The sequence below is a fragment of the Phyllostomus hastatus genome, unplaced genomic scaffold (genome assembly GCF_019186645.2).
Source record: "Phyllostomus hastatus isolate PE091 unplaced genomic scaffold, TTU_PhHast_1.1 phas_scaffold_21, whole genome shotgun sequence".
Lineage (NCBI taxonomy): Eukaryota > Metazoa > Chordata > Mammalia > Chiroptera > Phyllostomidae > Phyllostomus > Phyllostomus hastatus.
The window spans coordinates 13,173,664-13,200,470 of record NW_025334017.1 but is presented as its reverse complement, the minus strand read 5'-3'; the positions used below and the strand labels follow the sequence as shown (position 1 = coordinate 13,200,470).

The 26,807-nt window shown below is 40.2% G+C and overlaps 1 protein-coding gene across 4 annotated transcripts in view; it reads right to left on the bottom strand.

The window, feature by feature from the left end:
• SULF1 (sulfatase 1) overlaps positions 1-26,807 on the bottom strand; it is a 155,693-nt gene that overhangs the window by 119,247 nt on the left and 9,639 nt on the right. The window contains exons 2-3 of one of the 4 annotated variants that reach the window (XM_045861204.1): positions 12,428-12,479; positions 3,704-3,798 (exon numbers count right to left, since the gene is read on the bottom strand). The exons of 1 other annotated variant lie outside the window; for it this stretch is intronic. The gene's annotated coding sequence lies outside the window, so the exon portion shown is untranslated. Of the gene's footprint in view, positions 1-3,703; positions 3,799-12,427; positions 12,709-26,807 lie in introns of those variants that run through there. 2 more of the 4 variants (XM_045861205.1, XM_045861206.1) reach the window with 2 other exon arrangements.

The window sequence follows — 26,807 nt, the reverse complement described above, 5'->3', positions numbered from 1 at the left end:
CTATGTGAAGAAGGGAATTGATTGTGGGGTATTTTATGATGCCTTTTGCAGGAAAAATAATCAAAATCAACTATTATGTCCCACATCAATTTATATGTTCCACATCCATCGTGAACACAATGCATGAATTTAAAATATGAACTATGCAGACAATGCAGAAATTATGCAGTTTTGATATAAAGGTAAGTAAAAAAATCAGAATAAATTGTACCTTCTCTAAGACTCCAATTATGTAAAATATTAGGCAGGACCACATGAATCTGCTGCTTTTGTAGGTCATAAATAGTCAAATAGCAGCAATTTTCTATGATTCCACATAACATATAATCATATACGAAAGACGTAAGCTTGGGTTAGGTGTGTGTGTTTCTTTGAACACTTAAATAATTACCTATTAGGTAGATACTATATTGTTTTTACAGTTAATACATTATTTTAACATTAGGATTTTGTGTAATAAATTGCCCTCTTTAATGAGAAACATTAATGAGAAACGATCACAAACAGTTTGCTTCTTAGCACCCCAACTCAACCCCTTATATTCTGCACCAAGACTTTAATGCTCACTGGATACCAAGATGAAGATAATTTTAGTAGTTGTTAGGGTCCACATTAGAAATCGAGTCCTTGATGAGATTTAGTTCAGTATTATAGTCTGTGAACTATTTTCTTAAAATCACTTAAATTGAAATTGATGTATTGAATATACCTTAAGTAGTTAAAGTAATGTTAAAAAAATACCAGAGAGGCACAGCTAAGGAGGGCTTATGCTAAAATTTTCCATCCCAAGTAGGTGTGAACAAGGCTAGGAAACATCTTAATTTCCTTACGAACAACACAGTCGCTGTTTCAAGTTATCCGTCTGTACACCAACCCTTGTCTGGCAGGGCAGTGTTTGAGTCCAGAAGGTACAAGAGCAGCCATTCAGATTTTGGCAGGTGTATCTCAAGCCAAAAACTAGACTCCACAGAAATAGCAGTCTGTTCCACAGGTGTGAACATTTTTGACAAGAACCCTCAAAATCTCCCCCAAGCTGTGAAATTTAATTGTCCTTTTGGTATCTTACTATATGTGAATCCAACCTATGTCTGCTTGGAACAGGAGAGTACCTTCTGGCAATTGAACAGTCAGGAAATGCTGGGGCAGCCTTATAACATCTCCTGGTTCTGTTTCTTGCATTATGTATTTTGGAGGCGAGGCCAAGTTCAATGAGCTGCAGGTAAGCAGTTTTTAAAGTTGGAAAAATATTAAATGAAAGAAGTTTATTACCCAGGTGACACGAGCAGACAGGCAATCAAAAATGTACAGGGCAGCATTTTGAACCCTAAGGTCCATTAAAGTGGTCCTGATTTTATAAACCTGACTGTTCGGAGCACACACACAAAGGACTGGTTTCTTTCTACAGAATTTCCCCAATGGGAGGATTGTAGACCGATGAATACAGTGTGGTGGTGGGAAGTGACTCGGCTACCTATCTAATCCTTCTCAAATGACAGATGAGGAGGGGCAGAGATCTCTGACACGGGCAGCTGGTTAGGCTGAATTTTCCAGCCCAGAGACAGAAAAAGCAGACTGGAGCCTGCTCATACTAGAGGTCCACAGATTTTTAAGGAAAAAAAGTGTCATGTATGTTAAATCTGAACAAGTGATTCTAACTTGATCCAATATTAAACACGTTTCTATTTTCTCAATAAGAACATGCTGAGAAATGAAAAGGACATTATGTTTAAAGTGGTGAAATTACCCACTGAAGCAAAGTGTGAAACGAAAGATTGCTGGCAAGATACTAAACAACACGGCATTCCATAGAAGTGGCCTCTCCATACACAGGAGAAGCTAAGAGATGGCATTGAGACACCAGGTCTTCCCGGGGACCCATTGGGAAGTATAGGAGAATTCCAGTACTAAGGGTTTTCCACACTCTTCTATAGTTAATTTTGAATGGCATGATCCTGAAGGCCAGCTTCTTTCTTTCCTACAGAAAAAGTGATGTGTTCGACTAGAGATTCACAATGAAAAGGTTAGAAAACTGACACCAGAAGATGAGGAAAGAGCTCTTAGGAAGTTGCAGTTCCACCATTTATTGAAATTATTCCTAAATGGGCATCTTTTTTAGTTTCTGTTTTGGAATTTTTTCCTCTCCTGTTTAGAGTTTTGAAGTAAGGAGCCTTAAACTGCAACAGTCTTCTCCCACTGTTGACTGAACTTGTGGATAACCAGCATCCAATACATAACTGGTAATTCCCCAGAGCACCTGCAGACAAAGCTTCGAGAATTAAGGAGTGACTGCCAGTGACCATGATTTTATGCCAAGGAACTAACTGCAGTCTCCCATATACTTTCGACCATTTCCCATCTTCACTTGCCACTTATAGTATGAAGACAAGAAAAAAGTTTAATTCTATAAGTATTGGAAAGAGAAGTATATTAAGGCCAGACTTGTTGAAGACTTCATTTTGTTTTGTTTTGTTTTGTGAGGTTCATTAACATTTTAGTGATTAAGACTTTTTTGAAGTCAACCAGGGCCAATACAAGGTTTATTTTTTTTTTTTAAATCCTCACCTAGGGACATTTCTTTGCTTTTAGAGAGAGAAAGAGAGGGAGAGAGAAACACCGATTGGTTGCCTCCCACATGCACCAGACTAGGGATTGCCTATGCCTGGACCAGAGATCGAACCCAAAACCAAGGCATGCACCCCTACTTTGGAATCAAACCACAACCTTTTGACTACCAGTTGGCCAGGGCAGACAGGGAGAGAAACATGGACCAAGTGTGTCTCCTACATGCCCAACCAGGAATGAGCCCTCAACCTAGGCATGTGGCCTGACCAGGAATCGAACTCCCGACCTTTTGATTTCCCAGACAATGCCCAACAAACTAAGCCACACCAGCCAGGGCCAATACAAGGTTTAAATAAAATCAAACAAAAGGCAAAGATTTTGAAAAGCTACAACTAGAAATCAAGAGGAACTCAACAGTTTCCACTGCATTAGTTTTGGTTGGACGTGGGAGGGAACTCCTTTCTTTTTTTTTCTTTTTTTCTTTTAATCATTGTTCAAGAACAGTTTTCTCCCTTTTACTCCCAATCAAGCCCACCCACCCAACCCTCCCCTCTGGGAGGGAACTCCTTTCAATGTTAACATTTGAGAAAAGACTCATGGGAATGCAAGCGTGTGTAAATCAAGATCACTAGCATGTTTTTGCAACTAGGGTTATATTGTTCAGGCGGGTCTCCATAACCCTCCCTGGCCCCACAGCAGTCTTGGCGCTAGTGATATGCCCAAGGCAAGAAACGGTGAAGGCCAGCTGTGAAGAAGACAGGGAACAGCTATACAGTTTGGACTCTTGAGTCTGCACATGACCCGGTGTAGCTGGCCTGCCAGTCACTGTCCCTCTACTTCCCCTGAACTTCCTGAACAGCTCATGGCATGTAAATAGTGTTCTATATTCTTTGGATACCTATTTTTCAGACGGTTCTTTTGCCATTCCTGAAGACTGATTTCATGAGATCGCTCTGCCACATTTAAGTCCCCTTTCAGCTTTCACCCAAGAAGGACGATGCCACAGGAGGGCGGAGGACTCCTCTGTTTCTTAAAAACTCCCCATCCGTGAACCGTTCCCCTCGTCAAGGGACATGGAGCACTCAGAGTTAATTAGTGCCTTGGTTCAATTAATTGAGAGATAAATATTTGATACGAGTACCTTTGAAGGTTTTCAGCAATTACTCTGTCTTGGAAAACCTGCATATCATTTGCCAAATTCAGTTTCTTCCGATGATGGTGGGTGGCCGTCAGCACCTAGGATGGAGGAACGCGAAAGTGCTGTCAGTGGTGTTTTGTCAGTGATTTCTCCTATTTCCCAGCCATTCGTTGTTGCCATTTCACAGCTTAAAAGGAGGATGTCATTAGGAATAATATTCTCCAAATTTCACCCAGACTGACTTTTTTACAATCACTCACCAGAGACTCTGAAGCTTTGTGGGTAATTTAGTCCTTTTGTAGAAGTTTCCATTTGACTCTCTCCTCAAGGGAAAGACTTTCCATTAGATTCATTGCATATTATTCTTTGACTGGATTTCATAAAGCCAATAAAGGAGAGTATCTTTTTAAAAGTTTACAAAGTGTTTCAGGTTTAAAAGTTGAATGATGTCTCATTTTAGGTTATAAGATCTATTTTAAAGGAAAATGTGCTGAATCAAAATCTTCTAAAGTTGCTGCAAGCTATCACTTGATAAATAGCAAAGTAAGCATTTACAAGTGGTTAGTTTTGTTTCTATTCTGCATTTATGGCAGTTGAAAAATTTAAGTGCCTGAAATCCACTTAGATATCTTGAATAAGAGGAAACACCTATTTTAATGTATTAAGTATTTGGTGAAGCAATCTTGCTGCTGTGAACACCACAACTTAACATGTACACATTATATATGAATGTGGATATAATATATGAATTGAAGAGAAAATATAAGATATATGATATATACCTTGTAAGAGAAAATAGAAGATATATAACACATCTTGTAAGATACAAGGATAGGAAAATGACAAGCACTAACAACTCAAAATTTCCTTTACATTGAAAAATATTTCTCTTGCCCATGTAAATGTTAAGGCATTCATCTGGAACTTTCTTTTTACCTCTTCACCAGTGAATACAACTGTATGTTGGTGTACAGAATACAGAGAAGGGAATCTCAGAGGTAATGGGCAGAGATTATTTCCCTCAACACAAAAGACCTGGAATCTCCTCTGGTTCTGAACTGGCCCTGGTGATTCAGGATAAAAGTGGTCAGTTCCAAGTCCTTTGCTTTGTTCCAGAAACTTCCTTCTTATGCGGAGATTGTTGCAGCTGGGCCTCACTGGTGCTGCCCTGTTGCTACAGGACTCTTCCTCCCACGTCACCCTTATCACAACTCTTCCCATTCCCAGCAGGAGTTCGCTAGGACTCTTCCTCCCACGTCACCCTTATCACAACTCTTCCCATTCCCAGCAGGAGTTCGCTCCCCCACCCACTTACCCCGCCTTCTGTCATCCGGCACACCCAGCCCGGGTGGCTCTTTGATCACACCCCTGCACTTCTCTTGGGAGGGGATGAGCTCTAGAACTCTATATTCTCTATTTCCATGTCTGATAACATTACAGATTATTAGAAGCGTCACATAGATGTTCACATTTTAAGCATGTTCCAGGAGGACATATACATGTTCATATTTATACTTGTGCATGGCACTTTGTGATATCCTGAAGTAAATGTGTGGATTTGAATGTGAGGCTGTAAGCATCTGGCTGTGGTCATGCTGGCACAGCCCAATGTTAAAATCACAACTTTCTGTGGCTATTCTGGATCTTCTACAAGGAGCAGCAGGCCTGGAATTAGATGCCTGAATTTCAGGCTACAGCATTTATTGGCTGTGTGGCCTTGAATGAGTTCCTTAATTTCTCTGTGCTTCAGTATTTTTTCTCTGAAAAAATGAAGATTAAATATAATATCTACCTAATAGGGCTGATGTGAGGATTACAAGCAAACATCCATGTAAAAATATTTAGAGGAGTCTGTGGCCCATGATAAGCACTCAATAAACACTGGCAATATTTATTACTTGGAAAGAGTTTTGTTTTTTTTTTAGCCAGCAATAATGATACAACTTCCCTTGTAGTGGTTATTTGCAATCAAAAGACATTTTCATAGCATGAGACCAGAGTTTTCATAAGTTGTATAAACGGAGACTTTGATTTATCATCGTTATAATGGATAGGACAATAATGTAATAATTAAGTTGCTTCAGGCTATTAAAGAAAGAACTAAGGCAGCCTAAATGCCTGCTTGATACATGTATACTTGCAAGAGTCAAATACTTCCTGCTGAGCTGTATGAAGTCATATTTGCCAGAATAGAGCAAGATGATATGATGACAGAGCCAGCAGAGTTCTCACACCCATAACCTTGACCCCAGGAGAGGTACTGCCTGGATCCTTTAGGCCTTTATAAGTTCCAACTGGTGATAATTCGTTATCAGTGGGCAGAGTACTAAATGTGCAAATAGAAATGTTTAGGAAAATATTTCTTTTTAAGAATTTCGTTAAGGAACACTTGGCTAAAACAAATTTATTCCTTAGTTTCAACAAAACAGCATCATCTAGAAAGTTATTAATAGTATTCCTTAGAATATTATTGGTTTATGATTTTGTTTTTTATTTACTTAGCAATTTATTTTGGATTTCCAATGATCTGAGTATAGTGATATTGTTATTGTGGATTGATGGTTATATAATATAATTCAAGTAATTTATAACTAGGTTTTAGGGGTATGTAAGTCAATGCTGAGGGCTCCATGGTCCACTGATCGGGCTGGGTGATGCGGGGGAGCTCCGATCAGCCGGGCTTCCTCCGGGTCCCTCCCATGAGACTCTCTTCAAACTTTCTTTTCTGATGTTCTTTACCTTGAAAAGTCTACTGTTACTTCTTCCACATATGCAAATTTTAAGCACCATTCTGGGATCAGCTGAAGTCCCATATCCTGACAGCCTCAATTTTCATTGATTTCTCTCACTAGCAGTCCCCCAACACTGCAAATCTGTGCCACAGGATGCAGCATTTAGTTACAGAGTTTCTGCTGAGTGCACAGTCAAGGGCTCACCTCTCTGGGAAAGTCTTAAGGGTCCTGGGGGAAGGGTTTTACCTCAATTTCTGTCTACATCCTATAGTTCCATCTTAGTGTAGCCCTAGTAACTACCAAGAACTGACAGATTCACTGGATAGTCAGGACCTAGTCACACAGTGATCCTTGGTTTGTTTCCGAGTTTAGTAAAGTTTCGGCCAAAAATATGTAATTGAGACCCTGAATGGTTCTTGAAGCAAGGGTAAATTGTAGGCCCACAGCCCTGAAGCTGGGCCACACAAACCTGAATGGCACGGGGGACCACTGGCCTCGTTCTGGGTCATTTACCCTTCCTTTTTCTTAAGCCAGAGCTATGACATTTTCTGTCAGCAATGACTCAGCACAAAACTCAGAAACGTGTGTGTTTGTGTTCAGAGAAAGAAAGGGAGAGAGGGAGGGGGGGGAGGGAGAGAGGGGGAGAGAGGGAGAGAGAGAGAGAGAGAGAGAGAGAGAGACAGAGAGAGAGAGACAGAGAGAGAGAGACTCAGTTTCTCTGTTGGTAAAATAAAATATAAGATTGGAAGATCTCCAAATCCCTCCCTGTTCGCAAATTCTATAAAACTTTGGCACGTATGCCCATTGATTTGACACTACCATTCATAACTAAGTGTGGGTGTGTGCCAGAATTTCACCTGCTGATAATACGGTGGGAAGTTAAGCTTGATGGTTTAAGAGCTGTACTTGAAAAGTTTGGTTTGGCTGCTCTCTCTATATTAGTGTTATTGCACTTAGCACTTACGAATCCATGCCATAAAGCAAGTAGATGATGGCACTTAACTCTCCTGGCTTTCTCAGTTGTTCAGAAACTGAGCTGCATTTCCTGGCTCTCAAACTTCGTAAACTCATCAGATTTTGCTGCAGAAAAATGTCACTAAAATAACAGCCCTCAGTGGAAAACACTAGCACCATTCAGAGTGAAATGCTGAAACAGTAACTGATATTTTTAAACTGTGAACTGGAGGTATTTTTCTATGCTGTACACATATATACATTCAGACAGATGTGTAAGGTAAAAGTTTATTTTTCTTAGGCAGTTGTGCTTTAATTGTCTCCTCCAAATGGCTTTAGTCTTGCTGCAGAAGTGCTTTCTGCCCTTGCTCCCTTGGCCTTCTTAAGTAATAAATAACTGGTTCCAAACTGCTTTCCCCAAGGAGTTGTTGGAAGGTCCAAAATGTCCTTGTTAGAAAACTTGCGTTGAACCGCACGAATCTTGCTGTGGTGACAGTGCATGCATGTGGGACGATTACTTCATGCACAATGACATGAGACCACAAAACATGTGAACAGGAAGCCAAACCCAAGGGAGACTTGGGGAGCTTCCAGCTTTCCATGGAGCTCAGAAAGAAAGCAAATGCAAAAATATTCTGAACTCAGGTGTCTGGGGGACTGCACAGCTGTACCCTATGCACTCTTTAAACACTGCCTACAGAGCACGGTGGCTCGGGCAGCACCCAGCCTGCAGCAAACCCAAAAGATTGGGTATGTCAGCAAACCCAAAAGATTGTGAAGTTGTAGCCCTTGCTTATAAAGCCACGACTGTAACTGAGGAATGTCCAGCACCATATATGGAAGCTCAGTATACTCTTCATACTTTCAACCGTGCTAATGGGAATTCCCCAAGTATGTCCTGCTCCTTCCTTAAACAATAAGCTTTCCCATGATGCGAACTCATCTTATTTTAAAGTATATATTTGGTGATTATTTTGTATAACTGAGATAGTCACAGTTCCTTTTCAGGACTCTTCATTTATTTTGTAATTTTCTGGAGGAAGCATTTTAGCAACAATAGAAACCTTTTTAAAAAAATAATTTCAAAGCCAAAGATAATTTCTGGAGTTTGGAGAAGTTTGAAGTGCGCCATCAGGAGCCAAATAGAATTCAGATTTTAACCAAACACTATCATTTCCCTCCCTTTTCAAACATATATTATCTTTCTGATGAGTGATGATACTCTTTATATTTACAGGTAGACATAGGATCGTAAATGTATGCCAGGTTGGTTTATACCTGGCACATAAATGGGTTTATACGTGGGTTGATACACTTCGCCCATCAGAAGACATATTATGTGACTTTTCAAGACTAGTCATGAAGTCTGGGGCTAAGCCCCTTCTGTAATAAATGGTATTTAATCTGAAGTGTTTAGGTGGGGTAAGAACTCTGAAATCCAGGAAATCTGGTAGAAGCTTTGCCACAGAAGATTGAGTGCTGAGCAGGAGATAGTTGTAAGGGTGTAAGAAAACTAAGGTTATCAAGTAATCCGATCTCAAAGACTTAAAACGCTGCAGCTTCTTGTCTGCTAATCAGGCTGTTATCTATTCATTCTAAATGTTAAAGTTCTTCCACTTGCCATCATTGAAAAATTTACAAATGTTACCCACCCCTCCTTCCCTATTTTGTACCATTCAAGCACATGGGAAAAACTTCCCGCTCACACTGAAGGAGGAGGAAAAGGTTTGTAGGCTAAGCAATGCTTTAGGCTTAGAATTTGCCTCCTTTACTCTAGCCTCTGAGCAGGGCCCCTAATTCAAGGGAAGTGAAAGAGCCCACTAAGGAAAGGACTGCTTCTTCATGAATAAATATGCATTCTTTATGAATAAATATTCTATTAGTCCACAATTTTTTCCCTAGTCTCTGCTCATTTCTGAAGGCTCAGCAGACGTAACAATTACCCTTTTTCTGAGGGTATACATAGCTATTGGCAAGACTGCCCTAGACCTGGCCTTCCTGTTGAAAAGTTAATGGGAAAATCATCTACTCAACAGCAGGGATACAAGATGAAAGCTCAGAGGCTGGCGATCCTGGATACTGACACTTTGGGGAGGCATTGAGCATAGTAGGGAGAGTCTAGACTTTGTTTCTCTTTAAAATTTCCAAGAAATATTTAGCAATTTAATTTTTTTTAAAACCTACTTTTGATGTTTACTCAGTATTGCAATCTAACTGCTTCCTGACATCTCAACCGCACGTTTACCCGACTAACTCAATTTTATCCCATACACGGGTGCCTTCTCTTGTTTTATGGGATTCCATGAGAGCTACCCAGTTGCCCAAGCCCAAACTAACATCATAGACATTTCCTTTTCTTTCATTCCCTTTATTCATTCCCCAGGCTGAAAATGTTCTACCTTCTGAGTGTCTCTGGATCTGGGCCCTATTGTCCACCTGCCCTGCTCAGGACCTCAGCTTTTCTCACTTGTATTCTCCACTTGTCTTTTAGCTGGACTCCCAGCTTATAGTATTGTCACCCACAGGCATTTCCCAGCCCAACTCCACACTGGACAGTATGTGATCTACATTAAATCTCCCTCAAACATCGCTCATAATTACTGTCCACCTTCTCAGCCCCATGCAACGTCTGCCCTTGTTGCCCCACCGATGAGTGATCCTGAAAATGCCCAACCCAAGTGAGTTAAGGAGCTTATGTTGTAACGCTCCCATCACTGAGATGGCTGTGCTGCAAACGAACAATAAAAAAAACAACACTGTCTGTTGAACCAAATAATGTCTTAGTGCTGTAGTTGACATTTCAGGCCAAGCTTTTTACATCGATGTGAACCCACAAAACAAACTTTTTGTGGATCATGAGCTGGTCCGGTTTTAAGTTCGAGTTTCACTAGAGTAATTGGTCCACACACCTCAGCATGAAGCACCTGAACACCTAAGACTGAGCCCCTGACTAACTCTCCAGCCCCCTTACGTTCAACACTCTAGCACCAACTGAAACCAGTTCCTGTCCCCAGGCTTTCTCACTCCCTCTGCTTTCCAAAGCTCCTCCCATTGGGAATGTCCTTCCACATTCCTGCTGGTCCTTTAAAAGGCACACAATCAACATCATCTTTGTGAAAGTTCCTTTGACTTTCACTAGGAGAGATAATCACTCTGGCCTCAATTCTGTCCCTTAATCTTGAACTCACTTTGGTTTTTGCAGGTATTATACTGTTAAGAAAATTTTCTGTCTCCTCAGACTATGAACTCTTCCAGGGCAGAATATTAATCTTGTTCACCTTTGAACCATTAGTGCTCAGCATAACAGGCAGTATGTAATAGGTGCTTAATAAATAAAGAAACTGAATAAAAAAATCAAAGGAAAAAATAAGAGTTAATAGAAAAGCCCTAAAATTGACTGAAACACTATTTTCAGACACTGTGCTAGATATTTTACACATACTACTTCCTTCTATTCCTTTCAACGATCCTCTCCTTGGGGTTAATAGTCTTGATCTTATTTAATAGAGGTGTAACCTGAGGCTGAAAATCTTAAAGATCTTGCTGCTGGTCATATAACCAGGTGATGGAAAAAAAACGAGCCTCAAATTGTATCCCATCAGAGTTTGTGTTCCTTCTGCTATGGCTTAGTATGCCTTTGAGGCTAACGTGGAGCTTATGTGGCTGATCTTGGTTAATTAAATTAGCTGGAGTATGGAATTTAGTGTTGACAGATCACTTTTAAATTTAGGGATAAAAACAACTAGAATTTGGTCTCATTTTCATCTTTAATTATACCTTACAATTTTTTGGAAGCCCCAAAGAATTCTGAGTGCAAATGTCATATAAACAAACTCTTAGATATAAACATAATTTTATTATGTTTCCCATGCTTATTGGATAATGAAAAAATAACTTTGTTGCATTATGAAACTTGATAAAAAAATCTTTCCAGTTGGTCTATTTTGGGTATTATACTACTGTGTAAAATACTGGGCATTAGATAGATAAAACAAATGTAAGAGTTCAGGATAATTAAATATATATATATTTCATATATATACACACACACATACACACACATTATTGTTGTTTGCACATCTGCATATCTGAAGACAAGCTCAGTTAATCAGAGCACTTATGTTATTAAAAGTGAGAGGTCTTACTTTTCTACATTATTACAAAATTACATTCCCTAGTTTTCTGACCTAAAATAAAGACAGGAATTTTCTGTATCTCATAGTGCACTAAGTTACAATCATGGTTTTATAAATGTAAATTGTACAACTACCCAAAATAGAACTTTATTTTTTCAGCTTGTTCAATTAGCAAATCATACTTTATAACGTGTGCAGAAATCATACGCTTCTCAGTATCATTCAAGAGTTTGAAACTCCCCATGTGTTAAAAGACAATTTCTCAAAGCAATGAGCATCATCCATGAGATATATATACTGTTAATTCAGCATTCTTTACAGAGACATAAGCTTTGGGTCTTGCCAGACCACGTTCCTTTCATCTTTAGACCCTTCAGCTACACAGTGAAAAACTTAACAATTCACTGGTCCACTAGAGTCGCTGTGTTTTATAGAGTTTATACAAGCTGCTGCAAGTTTCAAGCCTATAAGGAAAGATGGCATCTAGTTCACAGTGTGAAAAAAAAAATTCCACCAGTTATATTTGTCTGGAACTGTGAGCACAAAAGCAGGGAAACTGAAGATCCAAGTTGTTGCCTAACAAGCCAGGTGAACAGCCAAGGCTCCTCTCTAGGGTGAAATGTGTGTAAAACAGTCAGGCACCACCAGGACCTGGTGAATGCGGCCAATTTCAGCACCTGGCCTGGGTGCTATTTGGTTCAGTGAATTATCACAGAAACCTCATACTCCTCCCATTATGTTTATTTAGGAGGGACAAAACCGGGTGGAGAACTTTGGCCAGAAACACACTTTCCATCATGTAAGAATCTGAATGAAGGGAGTGAATAAATAACATGAAATGGACCAGACAACAAGGAAAGTACATGTCCTTCCTTTTTAAAGAAAAAGCAGAGCATCATACTTACAACAGCTGCCTTCAAAATCTTCTCTAGAGGACAAGCCTTGGGCACGGGCAGCCTGCAGAGGAGCAGAGATAAGGTGACAGTGGCACCTTCTTCCTCCTGAAGGCGAGAGTCATTGTTCCTTAACTCCCCTGACCTCACTGGGGCGGCAGCCAGGAAGGCCTGGCCTCAGACCCTCGCTGCCCTCCCTCCTGGCCTCCTGGCCTCCTGGCCTCCTGGCCTCCGAGCGAGCGTCAAGCTGGGGTATCCTATTAGCCGCCTCAGCCACCAGGCCTGACACCAGTCTGAAGCTTTATTAGGGACAGTCTGCCAAGTGCTTGCAAGATGAAGAGAGTTATATAAACCCGAGGATTATAATCATCGCACACCCCCATAGAACCACGGCTGCCAAACAAAAGGCAGTTCCAAGAAGAGGAGGAGCAGAGGCAGAAGTTACACTGAGGGTGAATTTCGGGACACTGTTGAAATGACTGGGAAAAAAGGCAACTCAATCTGTGTATGCAAACCTCCGCAAACAAACAGGGAGCTGCAGCTGGCTGCCGGCGTCGGCGGGAGGTGGGAGGTTGGGGGGAGTCGGGGAGACGCTGGGGGGAGGGGCGAAGGTGGAGGGAGGGGAGTCGGGGGTTTCCAGGGACGCGTTCCAGCCCCTTCCCCCAGCACCCAGCACAGTAGCCGCCTGGGGCAGGATGGAGTGGACGAGGAAGATGTGGTTATTTGGAAAGGCAGGAGTTCCAGACACCAAGTGCTTAGTAAACAGTGATGTTTCTTAAGAGTCATACCAGGTGCTTCTGCCGCTTTTCTTGATTCCTGGACTCTTGTTTTCTTAATGACGGTTTAGTAGGGAGTTCCCTGTGCCAGGCCAACCCTCTCTCTATATTAATCCTCCACCAGTCTCAGCTCTTTTCCTGGTGGCAGCAATAACCCAGGAGGCGGGTTCTTTACCCTAGAGCCTGGGTCATCTCTGCCACCTTCCCGCCCCACCTGTGCACCTCCTGTTTTCATTAGATTATTATTATCCTGCCCCGTTCCCGGCACTGCGCTCCAACAGTAAGGAACTTCCTCATCCTGGCATTCAAAGCTTCCATTGGCCTGCACGCCGATTTCCTGCAGCCTCACCTACCCCGGCGCGTTCGAATGTGAGTCAGTCACCAAAACACCGGCAGGTTACCTCCCACCCTTGCGCACATCTCCTTCCTCAGCCTGGAATGTCTTCATTCCCATTTCCTTCAAACTTTAGTTCGGGTCCCATTTTTGCCACAAAAGCCTCCCCAGATTTCGATTCTGCTTTTCTGTTGTCATTCCTCACATGTTCTGTGGCTTCGTAGCGTTGGGGACCTGCGTGGTTCTCCGGGGTGGCTGAGCTGCCCAAAGCGGGCACTTAATGCGTGTTTACTGAGTTTAACTGACAGCTGACCTGATTTTAACCCGGGCCATCAGTCGGGGAGTGAATCGGGCCTCCTGTCACCTCCACGGGCTCAGGTGAAAGCGCGGGGTGGTGAAGTACTGATGTTGACATTATGGGGTAGGCTTATGGGGGGTTGTGATATCCTTCACTTTTATGCATATTTACAAATTTTTATATTTTTAAAAAAGCTGTATAAAACGTGGCAAGGATCGTCGAAGTTTTCGTGGTGAGTAGTGTCTAAACTTTGAGTCAGCTCCCTTTAAAGCATAAGTGTGTGAGGGATGCTGGCATCGACTGAGCCACTATACTGCACATTAGAAGACCCATAAAGTGGTGCTTGCTTTTAATAGGATGCCAGGAAAATTCCCCAAAGGTATGGTTTTCAGAAATCACACACTTCTGGGATGCATTTTCCAGGGGAAACCCCACCACTGGTGAAAGAATGCAGGCTATCACAACAGCAGCTCAGCAAATGAACAGCAGCTTCTCGGCTGAATCGTTTTATGACAAGGGATGAAATATCGACCATGAGCTGTTAGGTACTGAATGTCTTGTGGCTTAGTATTAAAGGGTTCTTACTGACATCTCCCCTGTTATTCTTTGATGAAAGCAATGTACTTTAAATTCCATCAGGGGTGGTAGGATCAACCATGGTGTCATTTAAGAGACTTGGGGTGTGTCTACCCAGCACATGCTCTCTAAGGCATACAGAATGTTCAGTGAATTAGAAGAATTTTCCCTCCTCCACTAATTTGGAACAATAAAAACTAATTCAGGTTTTAAAGAGGAATTTTAGCCTCGAGTTCTTGAGGTTGGAGCCTCAGGAATAACAGAGGTCTCGTTGCAATTTAGTAGTTCAAGGATAGGATCTTCCCACAGGATGTGTTGCTCAAGCCAAAGGCATAACCTTTACTACAGCTGCCATGTAGGAGCCCCCACTGGTGAGAGCTAAGCGCTTTACATGCATTTCTAACCTAACAATTGTTCTACAATAGCACTATTTTTGTCTTCACTTTACTGATGGGAAAATTGGTCACACAGCTTAGGAAGTGACGGAACTAGGATGTGAAACTCAGTCTGACTCCACAGTCTGCAATTTTTTCCATTCAGCTGACAGCTGGAATGAACCTTGGATAGTGTCTCATCTGCTGGTTTTCAAAATGGGTTCCAAGGAGCCCTAGGCTTTCAAGGAAGTGCTTCAGGAATCTTGGGGTGAGGGGGCAGATAGGGAAGGAGTAAATGCAAGGGGAAGGTCAGGTCAATTGGGCTTGAGCTCCCTTTATTGGATTCAAACAAAGAAGCTTCATTTCTACCTGTTTTATAGGATGAGTTTAAATTTTGTTTGAAACAATGGTTTTACTACTAAAAAATATTTTAAAACTCTTGATCTAGTTTGATTTCCTCATTTAAAAAAGGTATAGATCTTAGGATTCAGAAAGATTAAATGCCTTACCCGAGATTTTTGTAACAGCCCAGCATTAACTTCAGGTGTCAGGGTCTACCTGAGACTATTGGCCTTTCCATGTTATTTCTCCTCACTTGTTACATCCCAGGGAAAATGAGAGATAGGCGACCTGGCTGTTTCCTGACAATATTCTACTTGAAAAGTGGGAGGCAGGAACAACTTTATTTCAGCAAGATAGACTATTTTTTGGCCCTTAGCTGTAAGTCTGAAGTTGGTCAGCATTTACCTCATGGCAAATTAAAATTAGGTGAAGAGTTAAATATATAATTTGCCTGGATAACTTAGGTCTCTCTTCCTGTTTTCATTCATGTCAAAGTGAGTAGCAAAGGATACTTCTGCATAGTCATCCAGCTAATTACATAGCCGTGGCTTGTGATACTACTGAAAAACTGCTTAAGCCTGTTAAAACTGTTTTTCAATCCAGTCGAAAGCATCTCTTTTCACATGAGATTCAACAGGTATGCAAAGACATCACTCTTAGAGGTCAGGTAAAGTTGAGGAACGTGAACATCGTATAAACCAATATAGCTTGCATGAATGACAAGCTTGTAAGGCCTAAGATTTCATGGCTGCCTGGACACCTGTGAGCTTCTCAGGATCCCAGCCTGTAAGTTCTCCTACTTTTACCTGATACCCCCGTACCCCCAGTGGAAAAGTCTCCCCACCTAGCTAGTCCCTCTACAGCTGGGCGAGCTGCACTCTGCCTGGTCCTCAACCAAACAGATTTCAGTTCCCTGCCAACCCAAACCCATTGAAACAAGCTAATCACACTGTCCTCTGAAAATGAGTACATCTCGCCCTCTTGTTACTACAAGGCCTGTCCGCAGTAGCTCCTCTTGTTCACTGTTTCAGAATTCCTCCTCTGTGTGACCCCACATTGGCGTGCAGTGTCCTTCTTCTTTGGCTGTTAGAATGGGTGACTAATAAACTGCTATTTATCCCATGTGTCCAGTATCAGATGTCTTACCAAAGAGATGACCAGGAGGTGAACAGAACAATGATCAGACACTACTACTAAGTGGAATTTTTCAGAGAAAATTTGTGCCAAATATCACATCCTTTGGAGTTTTGCTATTGGGCTATTTGCCCAATAGCAAAGTGAATTTTGCTATGAATTTTAACTGAAATTACACCAGCTGGAACTGACTTTTATTAATTTCAAGACCCCTGAGTTTTTCCCATCTGCTCTTTTTAATTTTTATCATTCTCACCTGGAGATTTTTGGGACCAAAGCATTTATTTGTTCTCTTTTCTGAGAGGGCTTAACTCTAGTTCTGCCTAAAGGCAAAGAAATGAAAAGAGGGCCTGTCCATTCTTGTCATTTAAATCTTTACTAACTATATTCTTTCAGCAGAAAGAATTTTTCTCTTCTCCACAGACAAGAGGTTATAATAAGCAGATTTTTTTTCCATCTGAAACATCCTAATATTGATATATTTTCAAACTCTCAGCTCTAGGAACAAAGCTTTAGGTGTAATTTCTTTTTCTACTCCTGAGATTTACAAAAACAAGGTCATGGTTGTGCTAGATCGTGGTTTTAAATTAATCTCCCTTTCTCCCTGGCATTTCTATAGCATCCAGGCACTTCATTATTTAGTCATTTCCAAATATTAAATGCTTGTCATTCTTGAACAATGACTCGATCGGCCCTTAATAAGTGGAGAAACTGAGTGGTGGAACTTGCAAATCATCGCTGGGACATACATCACTCAAAAGGTTGTGGCTACCCATTGAATTGCTGTTCTCCACGAATTCTTAGACTACAAAAAAACTGTAGATTTTTTCGTAAGCAGCACGTATGGCGTCCTCCAACCCTTAGAAACTATTAATTACAAGCTCATTTGCATTCTGCCTTATGAGAGAAGCTTTCTAGAGTAAATAACTATATTGAAACTCTGCAAGCAACCTCAACACCAAGACCATGCATAGTTACTTCTCTTTTCTGGACTGTGCCTCATACAGATCAAAATATATTCTTAGTTCAGCTCACTAAGCTGAACAAGGGTTCATTGAAACAACATCTGTTGCCCATCAAATGTTATTTTAGGAGTGGGGAATTCTTTTTTAGAGATAGATTCTGTTTGGAAGGTCTATGGCAGCAAATAGTTATTAAATTTCATAACATTTTACCAATATATATATAGTGCTTGCTTTCATGTGATTATAGGATCCAAGCAAACCCCTGCACCCCCACTTCAAAGGATTCCTCACTTGACTAATTCTAAAGAGTAAATTGATTTTCTCATCATTTGTTGTGTTTGACAATAGAAAGGCTGACGCAGCAACATGGCTAAAATGACAGCTCATTTCCATTCAAGGGGAAGGAATTTGTGTTAATATTCTTAATGACTGGCATCTTTATGAGAAATGTGAAATCGTTTATCCTTAGCAATAACCTAACCAGGATTAAAAAGTAGTTGGTGCTCAGAACGGAAGTCATCGTCAGGAAAAATTCTTTAGACTGATGCAAATTAACTGAATAAATTGGCTTCCTAATTATGGTGTGGATATTCAAGTTTGTTAAAAATCAGTTTGAACTGAAGAAGAATTTGGAAAGGATATTTCAAGAAGCAAGCTGACGTTCTGTTGAAGGAAAAGATAACACTTTTACTTAGTAAATTCCTTTCACATTTCCTAAGAATTTCTGGAAATGATTTAAGAAGCAAGGGCACATAAATCGACGGAAAACACATTAAGTGTGCGTTATGTCTTGCTTACTTGGAGCAAGAGTCCTAACGCGTTACTGAAAACACTGAGCAGCACATTCATTGTGATGCCCTAGATTCTCAATAACCAATAATGTTTCCAAGGGGGTTTGTTTAACCACCTCAGGGATGGTTTGGGCCTGAGCCCAGGGGACAAGTCTGAGAGAGACAAGCACGTAGGCCAGCCATTCACAAGCAATGTACAGACCAGTCTGTGTTCTGGAGCAGTACTCCTTAATAGGCTCCATGTTGTACACCAGTTAACACGTTTTTATTGGAATCTCAGTCTTCTCCTGCTCGCCAGCTTCATAGCAAACCTTCATTTAGCTCTTTACCCCAAAGCCTACTAAATTGTGAGAAGAAGCACTTTACTAGCGTTGGAAATTAATTAATCTGGAAAAAAAAGGTGTGAATTACAGGAAAATGTAAACTACCTCCATGTAATTAATGACTGGGTTTTACAGTTTAGCATTTACATAGAGCTTTCTTTTGAGAGAAGGCATTGGTTTTTAGAGGGAAACTGAGCTAGGTTCAAATCCTAGCCCCACCCGTGTGTGATTGTTTGTGGTCTAGTTTCATTACTTATCACTAGGACGACTAGAACAGAAATAACAAAGTCAGAATGTGAATAGCAGTGTCCAGTGTGTGGTGGGTACTCAGTAACATTCAGTTTCTCTTTCCTTCCCTGAACGTCTTTTGGTTATTCACATCCTAAGCCCTAGTTTAGGGTTAGTAGCCCTGAGTGAGTAAAAAAACATTTTTCCCCCAAGGAGCATTAGCCAGAGGGTGATCCTGATAACAGTTACCGAGGTCTCTGTGTGTAAACATAAATATTAAATGACAAAAAAGAAAAATAATAGGGATCTCTTTAAACAGATGGTGATTGGTAATCATTCATGATATAACCTGCATGTTACTGTTGTGACTTCAGCCATGGGGACAGACAGTTGTCCAGGGAATCAGGTCAATTCCATGTGTTAGGGTTGTTTTAGAAGTCCAAAAAAAGCTTTCACTAGAAAACTTTAGTGATAAAAATTTAAGAGAGACATAGAAAAAATGAACAGAAGGAATATCATCCAAGAAAGCTGGTATGTCCCGAATCCGGTTTGTCCTCACCAGTCTTTGTGAGCAGGTGGAGGAATAAATTACAAATGGACCACCAAATAAGCCAGAGATGGGGAGCTGGGGCACCAGGTAGGGACACAGACTGGGCAGAGAAAATGAAGAGAAAGCAGGAGAGGTGGGGCATGCAGCCCTGGACGTAGCCGACTGCAGAGGTTGCATGGCCTGAGACTCTGCTTGGGGATGTGCTGAGACTGAGACAGGAAAAAGCCTCGTTTGCAGAATCTGCAAGTAACCTTGACTGAGGCTGGCAGGTGCATTAGTAAGAACCAGAGGCTAAGAGCCTGCCACTGAGGCGAGGGTGATGGACAGCAATGGGGTGATAACGGGCAGCACCTGAAAGGAACTGTTTTAATGCTTTAAAGCAGTGCCAAGCTGAGTAACCTGAGACTGATGTGTGATTGACTTCCATGAGTGCAGGTTTTACCCTGAAATTCCCTTACTTTGCAGTAAGGTTAAGCTGTGCACTTCAGGTGTCTGCTGTGCTGGAATGCATGGGTCAGGACAGAGGCAGTATTACTAATGGAGGAAGGAGGTAGTGAATACGGTCCTGTCAGCTCACCTAGCCATTCTAGTTTGAAAAATGTAGACAGATGAATATTATCAGAAACTTTGGAAAAGGGAGAAATCATAAAATGGATGGCTGGAAGCCTGGGCTAGAAGAAAAGAGGTGGAAAAGAACAGCCGATGTATCCTGCCACTTATCTTGACCTCGTGTCTTCCCAGAATGGTCCTTCCTGTGTCATTGCTCAGCGGGCACCTGTGAGGGCACCTTAGAAGGCCAGCTGTGTTCACTTCTTTTTATCCGAGCTGGTGATAGCAAAGGGAAAAATCATGGAATCCAACCAACAGTGAGACTGAGCATCAAATCTGCCATGTAGACCAGAGATTATAATCCAAAGAGGTTATCCAGGCAGTCAGATTATCGACAGAGCTCTTCGACTTTCCAAAGGGTGGCGTAAAGATAAAAATAAAAATAATTAAAAACCCATGAATTTTTTTCCTTTTTTTTTTCTGGCTTTGAAACTATGCTTTGCTAAAAGCTGAGGTTTGGCAAATTGAACCAACTTAATTTTCAGGTGTGGTATTTAGATCGTGATGTCTTAAAAACATTTTAACAGAGAACTCAAAATATCCCTCATTCACATCACAAACACTTATTGGATGCTTAAAATGTGCTAATAAGATATGGCACCTGCTTTTTCATACATGTGCTTTTCCTTACCAACTATGTTCCTCGAAAGGATTCTGTTAATCCCAAAATTTAAAAATTACCAAATACATCCAAAAGATATTGGTTAAAATATTAACTAAGCTTAAAGGAAAAAAAATAGGGAAAATGTGGAATATGGACTATTTAATTAATGGAAGGGGGTCTGGAGTGGTCCAGGCCCTGCCGTGGCCCCTGGGCGTCAGTCATGTCAGTCCATTAGCCAAGCTCTCAGACCTTGTCTCCTTGTTTGTGTGGTGGGGACCATGAGAATTCCATGTCACAGAGATATGAAAAAATTTAAATTAGATAATGTATATAAAGCACTTACTTGCACACTGCAGGTAGGTACTTCATAAATCTTAGCTGTTACATGTAATGTTAGTAAATAAAACATAGGCATCTTTCTCATTTTGTTTTGATCTTCAAGAGATTTTTTCTATTGCTAAATATAACATGAGTCCTAGAAGTTTTAGTTGTGGCCATCAAGGGTATGAAAAGGCACTGAAATGCCAAGAGAATGTACAGGAAAGGGTGCTGGTGCTGGAATTTTAGGACTTGAGTATCTATCTGCAGAATATGACTCTGCCATTTGATAACTATGAACAATAATGATACAAGTAATCTTCACAGTCTGACTTTTAATCTGTTGAGTGGGGGGCCCTGGCCAGGTAACTCAGGTGGTTAGAGCGTTGTCATGATATGCCAAGGTTGTAGATTCGATACCCATCAGGGCATGTACAAGAAGCAACCAATGAATGCATAAATAAGTGGAACAATGAAATCGATGTTTCTCTCTCTCTCTTGCCACCCCCTTCCTCTCTCTATAGAAATGAGAGAAATAAAAAAATTTAGTCTGTAGAACGGGTCCAATAATAATGCCTGTGCTATCTATTTCATTTAAAGCACTATGGAGATCAAATAAAATAGGGTTGTAAAAATGATTTGCAGTGGCCCTGACTGGTATGGCTGTGTCAGTCGGTTGAGCATCATTCCACAAACCAAAGGGTTGCCAGTTTCATTCCCGGTTAGGGCACATGGCTGGCCTGACAGAGGCAACCTATGGGTGTTTCTCTCACACATCGATATTTCTCTGCCTCTCTTCCTCCCTTTCTTCCCCTCTGTCTAAAAATAAATAAGTAAAATCTTAAAAATGATTTGCAATGATAATATATAAATATAAGTTATAGTTAAATAATAATTATGATTTTTTCCTGAGCTATGGATTATTGATGACTGATTGGCAAAAGGTGTAATTATAGTTATAAATACTTTTAAGTGGAAATTACTTTTCAGATTACATAGAAATAGGTTACAAATTTGGAGGAAATGTTGTCAAACAGAAGACTGAGATTCTGTTTGTTCACTTTGCCTCTAAGCAGCTCTATTAGCATATGCAGATTATTTAACTTACCTGTGTCTCAATTTCTTTTTTATTTAAAAAAAACTGTATTTGAAAACAATTATAAAACATCTCTGAGGTTTGGAGAGTTGAGCTAACATATAGAAAAGTTGCAGGAATAATAGAAAAAATACTTGCATATCACTTACTCAGATTCCTTACAGTTTTATACCCCTAAATATTTTTCAGTGTGTATTAACTTAAGAATGTCCCTGTTTCTTTTTGTTTAAAAGGGACACAAATACTTAATTGTGTGACATGCTCCACAGGGTTGTCAACCTCAAATGTTTGAAAGCACTTTGGAAAGTACAGATTGTTAGATAAAGTTTAAGGATAAGGGGTTCATAAATTAATAAAAGTCAAATTAAATACAACTTTAGAAGACTAACAAATTACTGTAGTAGATTACAAACTGAGAAAGTCCATTGTTTCTGCATAACAAGATTGGAGCTACTGAAGGATCCCAGTGATGAGTGAGAAAAGATGAGAAAGATGCTCTCACGCTCTGTGTCCTGCCTTTGAGCTACATTTCTCCTGCCTGGGCTTCCATCTTTCAAGGGCTGATTTGTACTGCAACAGCTTGCCATTTTATGTAGTACTGTGGGTGGAGATTTGGAGCATGTTGGAGAAAAGGTTACAGAAACTCAAGGGCAGTTGTTACTCGATGGCAGAACAATACAGTTGTGAAGAGTTTAGTAAGAGCTCAGCTTCATTTCTCCAGGTCCTCCCTTTGAGTCGTGAAGTGCCCTGGTTTATTTTCATTTAAGACAACAACGGAGATACAGCTAGGAAATAGGAAAGCATGTTTTACGAAGTGTTCAGTGCAGAGTCTTAATTGAAAATCGTATGAACAAAGTGTTCTTATGGACCAAAGACATAATTTTTCATGGAATCCTTTCTCGTCATTCACTTAATATGTTTAGCTATATGACAAACAGATAATAATTCTGCCACATTATCTTCACATTCTTAACAGAATCCTTCCTTTCATCAGGAGATGTAATACCATTAAGCCTAATTTTGTTCTGATATTAACCAGATTGGTAATTACATTCTCCAGTAGATTGAAATGTGACCAATAACTTAAAAAATATGAATGGAAATTCTGTTTTTCCTGAGACACAGTTCTTTCATTTCTCTGACAAACATAATGGTTTCATGTAGTTACAGCGACAAAAAGCAAATCTACAGTATGCTTTTTAAAAAATCAATTTTTCAAATAGTCAAAACCATACTTAGGAAGTCTAAATTAATCTTTTATTTTGAATTCTTAAATTGTTATTCTTAATAGTACAAAATGAAAATGTAAGTTAATGGCTATGAAATACATTTATAATCCAGTAATGATTGATTTTACTTCCTTGACAAATAAATCAGTTTGAAACATAAATTATAGAGATACATAATGGCATATACACTTTTGTAATTTATTAAGCTATGAAGAATATTGCTCTTATATTTCTCTTGGGAAAATTCTAGTACTTGAGGAAGTATTTCAAGTGTTTTTCAATGAGTTGACATTACTGAGAAACAGCTGAACTGTTCTAACGTAAGAGGTTTCCCTAATACTGAGAAGATGTGATATGTTTCAAATTGCTTGAAGCACAGGGCAGTGAGGTAGGAGCGTGAAGACATCAGTTCTAATGCTGATCGCTCCACTCATTAGCTCTTAGACTCAGGCTCGTCCTCACTGAGGTTTAGTTTTCTGACGTGCAGAAGTGGTGTATGAGGAATGGTTAATATTGTCATCATGATTTCGGTAACATTTTTTTGGCATGGGTCAAAAAAATGCCTTTACAAAGAAGGTTCTCTGTAATAAAGCTACATATTTTCAGATCATCCATAGCAACAGTGCTTGGGTATTTGTATTAGAATGGTTTTTTTGCAAGGGCTCCATATGAACAATAAGTGCTTTTTCTGGTATTTGCTTCAGTCCCAAGAATTCTCTACAGTACCTAATTATTCATCCTAGCACTCAGCAAGAGGGTCCACAGTCACAAAGAGAGCTGGGTTCGTACTTTAAAGTTCTTGTTAGGTCTTAAGTACAACTGACACGTGAACTCCCTTTAGTCCTAGTAGAATTTCACTGATTTGCACTTTTTAATAAAGTCTAGCTTGTAGAACTCTCTCTCTGGTGAAAATGAGTTTCATGATTTTAGGCAGGTCTCTGAACACCCCCAGGCCTCAGTTTCCTCAGATGTGAAAAAAGGAATTTTACTTACGTGCTCTCTGAGGTACACCTCTAACATTCTGTGTTTCTGTGGTATCTTAGGTGCCTTTCCTGAAAAGTCATCCCTAATTCCAAATTATTTAAGAAAACTGTAAGACATAAGATCCAGTAACATTGGCAGAATGTGTAATAATTTTTTTTTGTCCTAAGTAATTTAAAGCCTCTCATCTTATTGGCTAATTGTCCTACAAATAAAGAGTGTGAGTCCTGGCCAAAAGAATTTTTACACTCAACCCCCACTACAAAAATATGATTTCCTATGAAGTTTATAGGGCATTTCATTGTTGCTATGCAGCAGGCAGTGAATATACTCTTTCAGGTGGGACAAGTATATAGTCTGGTACAATCTCTGAAATTCTGTTGTAGCCATCATTTTACAGATCCTTAAAAACTGATTTGTCACAATCTCCTATGTTTAGCTCTCAGGAGAAGTTAATTGATAACATAGAATCCTGCGTGGCTGGCATGTGAGTGACACCCAGCTATACCAGTTCACATCTAATCAAGGAAGATGGGAATTTTAGTTGGCTCATTGTCTGTTTGAATCTGTTGAAATCAAGCTGACTCAAATTCAGCCCCGAAGAGTGATGTAGACAGAAGATGAAAAAAAAAATAAAGCCAGAGAATCAGTGCATGAGATAGTGCCTTCCACATTGTCAAAAAGAATTGCCTGGTGTAACTGCAAATTTGCTGCTGCTTACTTTCCTAAAATTTCTCAATGACTAAAATGCAACTTTCTGTTCCAGGGGCCCTTAAATATCTGTGAAGAATAGCAATGAAAACTGTACCTACAGAAGAACTACAATTATATGACAAGATTTTAAGTGGTGAGAGAGCATCTATCAGAAGGAAATTATTGATGGTTGGAATGGTAGGGAAACAAAATTCCATGAAGAAAATGAAGGAAAATTTTCTTTAAGAATGTGTGATATTTGTACATTTAGAACCATGATGGGGGGGCAGCCCAGCCCTTTTAGAAAACAGTATATGTGGGTGATGTCAATTCAGGAGATGCTGGACCATCTTCGTACAGAGCAGACAGAAAGTGTATAGGGGAAGTGGGATAGTTATAGTGGAAAAGACTAGGCAGGTCCTTAAATGCTGGTATTTCAGTTAGACTGGATGCTGTAGGAAATTGGGAGATGATGGTTTTAGAGTAATAGAATGAGGAGATGCAACAATGCTAATGGAAGATAAGTTTACAGAGGTGTGTAAGAAAGAGGGAAAGTATAAAACCCAATTAGAAGCATGAGTGATGCAGAACTGATTCAAGTCCTTCCCTACCGCCCCCGTGTCTCAAGGGGATGCTGTATTTATTTAGGCTTGTCTTAAGGGAAGGACGGAGTTCCCAAGTAGAGGAGAATAATGTACATCATCTAGACGGAGGAAAGAGCAAAATAAAGGTAAGAGGTTGGTGGATGGTAAGTTCCCAAAAGGTTAAGTAATTCACTCCATATTACACTATTAATGACAGCCAAGTTCTAGAATACAGGTGTCCAATGTTTTTTCACTGTACCACCCTGCCTCTCTTTCCTAACAGTAATACAACTCCCATTATTCAGCATATTTTATTTGATGGCTAGTAACATTTTAATTTATAATTTGCCCACCATTGAATATGATTCGCCTGAAGCCAGTGAGACAGTCCAGTGGGTGTGCTAAGCTTCCAAAGGGGTTATGACAGTGGCAGAAGCAATTGTGGGAACGCCTCCAATTCCACTTCTGAGACGACTGTGGTGGTGGATTCCGAACAGCACATCAGCGGATTGCTGGTTTGGGGGCAAAATGGCTAATGAGAATAATAATTACTATGCATGAAGCATAGAGCTTACTTTCTCTGTTGTGGGTTTTTTTTTCCCCTTGGTCTCTATGCTTGTGTCAGAACGTGACTCTGACAGGATGTGCTTGACTACACTGATATTTTTTTCTCCATTCTCCCAACCTATTTATTTTTGTTTTTTTTATAAGGCCCACACTTTTGCAGTTCAAGAAGTACCTCTGAGACAAGTCTAGATGCTGAAAGTGTATGAATGGAATCCTGAATTTAAATCTACGTTTAGACAGTCTGAAATTAAGCAGCTCAGTAATATCAGCTCGAGGTCTACAGTCCAATCGTCACGTGAGCTCATTAGGTCATTTGACCTAAGTGGGGACCAAAGAGATCTGATCTAGTACTAAGCTCCGCAGCAAGTCCAACTTTTGTGCTCACTGCAAATGACATTCACTTATCTAACCTATGTATAATATTCAATATCTGTCACTCACCGATTCCTTAAGGAACGCATTGGTTCCTTAAACTGGATATCTTAAGAATTACAAATTCAGTCATTAGCCATCAATAGGTTCCAAATATAAACTGGCTCACATCAATTAGACCCTCTGCGTGGCAACCCTGAATGAGAAATAGATTATAGGTACTGATATTGTACTTCGGCAGGCATCTTTCCACAGGAACCAGGGAACATGGTTCCAAAAACTCACTTGAGTAAAACAAATTAGGCCAAAGTCTTCATTAAAAACTTGAACAGAACCCAAGTCTTTTTAGAGGAACCAAAAGGCTGTCAAGTGCCCACAGGTCAATGCTATTTCCACAAATTCCTAGAAATAGCACTACACTTTTATTCCAAACGTTGGTGAGTCAAGCAGTGCATCCCTTCAGTCATGCTGCCCCCAACATCTAGAGCAAGAGCTTGCAATGGCAAGTGCAGTCTTTGACTTTGGATAAAATTGTATAATGACGTGAGTAAAACATGGCTCTCCCATTCTGAAGAAGACCTTAAAATGAAAAGTGGCTGAATGAAATAAAGAATAGGACCAAGCAAGGGGGAATAGAAAGTCAAGCAG